The sequence below is a fragment of the Tursiops truncatus genome, chromosome 6, assembly GCF_011762595.2.
Source record: "Tursiops truncatus isolate mTurTru1 chromosome 6, mTurTru1.mat.Y, whole genome shotgun sequence".
Classification (NCBI taxonomy): domain Eukaryota; kingdom Metazoa; phylum Chordata; class Mammalia; order Artiodactyla; family Delphinidae; genus Tursiops; species Tursiops truncatus.
Genome location: NC_047039.1, coordinates 68,095,339 through 68,097,541, shown reverse-complemented (window position 1 = coordinate 68,097,541; position 2,203 = coordinate 68,095,339). Strand labels below are relative to the sequence as shown.

The following is a 2,203-nucleotide window of genomic DNA, read 5'->3' as shown; positions in this document are numbered from 1 at the left end:
TGCAATGATAGTTGATACCTGAAAGGCTTGTAGTGCCTTCGTATAATTTAAAAATATACACCTATATATATTATGCCACTGGAGTTACATCCTGAATAGTACTTGATGTACAGAATTTCCACCTTTAAAGTGACTTTTAAAATTTATTACACTGGCAGATATTTCACTTCTGTGTTGTTTTATAGGCTGACTATGTATAATAATGTTTATTTGTAATTAAGGTATTTATTCATAATAAACAGCTGATCAGTCATGAAAGCTAACTAAGTCCTAGTGTAAAATAGATACATTCTAAATATGGAATGCTTAACATATAGATAATTGGACTTTTAAAAATGACAATCTTAGAAATCCCCCATGTTTCATCATACTGCATAGCTGAAATTCATCTACATCTTATAAAAAGTATTCTGTTTATTCAAGCAAAATTTTGCTCCAATCCACTTCAAATTCTATCATAGTGTATAGTGAATCCACAAGTTTATTGGGTACATACATTAAACCTTTAAGCAGTTCACAGTTTTAACTCTTTTTTTTTTTTTTTCCACAGTTTTAGCTCTTAGTTCTAAAATAGCATCTTCATCATACACAAAAATAGTTCAGCGATGCTGATGGAAAGGGGAAACCATCCACATGTGCCAGACTCCTTCCTCCATTGCCTTGTGCAGGACAAATGCCTCGTGTGTGTCTGTTAGGAGGATCATTACCTCCAAAATATAGATCTATTCCTCCAGCTTATTTATATTTTCTTTTCAAAAGCATTACATTCTGTTTGTAAATCTGCAGCATTCCCATCAAAGATATGAGTATTCTTAAGATCTATGTCAATGTGTTTAAAAAAGTTACTCCACATATAAGAATGATAGCTTTCAGGGGAATTCCCTGGCGCTCCAGTGGTTAGGACTCCATGCTTCCACTGCAGGGGGCCTGGATTTGATCCCTGGTCAGGGACCTAAGGTCCTGCATGCCACGCGGCCAAAAAAAAAAAAAAGAAAGAGAAAAAGAAAGAATGGTAGCTTTCGGGATGATTGCTGGGAAATTCTATACTTTCGTGCATGTTAGATATCTTTACATATTTGAAAAAAAGGTCTCCATTCTTCTGATGTTCTATTAGATTTTTTATAAGATACTTGTAGGCATTTGCAACAGGCCTCCCCAAGATGTGCCACCTTGGCATATGGATTATTTTGAGTGAAAAGCAATGAAGACTCTGTGAACTCAGAGAAACTACTGCCCCTCCCTTAACTACCTAGATTAATTTAAATGGGGATTTTTCCCAGAAAAAGAGTCATTACCAGAGATACATTTTATCTAAGTGGCCGCATCTATATGGCAGGGTGAACAGCTAATTACCAAACATCTGCTCTTCTTATCATCCTGTGAATGACCCTCCTGTCCTTGGAAGCCCCAGGCCCCTATTCCATTCCTTAGCTCAGGATGGCATATAGACCTCATTTTACTTTTCTGTCTTGAAACCTCTCATGTATGTGAGGTCTCTGACCCTCTCATGTATGTGGGATTCTCATATGTACAAAACTAAATTTTATTTTCTCCTGTTAATATGTCTCATGTCAATTTAATTAATTCTTAAACCAGCCAGAAGAAACTAGAAGGGGAGAGGAAAGTTTCCTCACCAACAATACTAATGATATATATTAGTACACCCAGCGGACTGACAGACTCTTCTGATGCTGGAGCAATAGGCACACCGGATAGCTCTTTCAGAGAGAAAAGTCCCCTGTTTTATCTTGAGTTATTAGTTGACCACATACACAACACTAGCTTCTGAACTTGCAATTATTCACAGAGTAGCTTGAGGGATGCTACAAATTTAGATGCAACATCCCGAACTCCATTCTATACAAAGAAATAGATGCCACTTTCCATTTTTTTTTAATTAAACTATTCTGTTCTTCTTAATCATGAGTACCTAGCTCTCTTGTGCTGGTATAGACATGTATTAGCATAATAGCCAAAGATGAGGACTCATTTGACAATGAACCAGATTTGGAGAGGCAATCTGCACGCCATTTATTACTAAAGCGCAGCAAAATAATGATACTCACTTTGTATTTTCCTTTATGATGTCATTGCCAGGAGAGGCCTAACATCATCCCACAGCCTGCCTCTGAGGACTATGGCATTCTGAGACATGAAGGGTTTGCCACAAGCAGCCTGACATCACTGTGTGGTACGAATTGCT

The 2,203-nt window shown here is 37.2% G+C and overlaps 1 pseudogene; it reads right to left on the bottom strand.

Moving 5' to 3' along the window:
- Window positions 1-414: 414 nt before the first annotated feature.
- Window positions 415-1,177, bottom strand: LOC117312801 (glucosamine-6-phosphate deaminase 2 pseudogene; annotated as a pseudogene).
- Window positions 1,178-2,203: the final 1,026 nt, after the last annotated feature.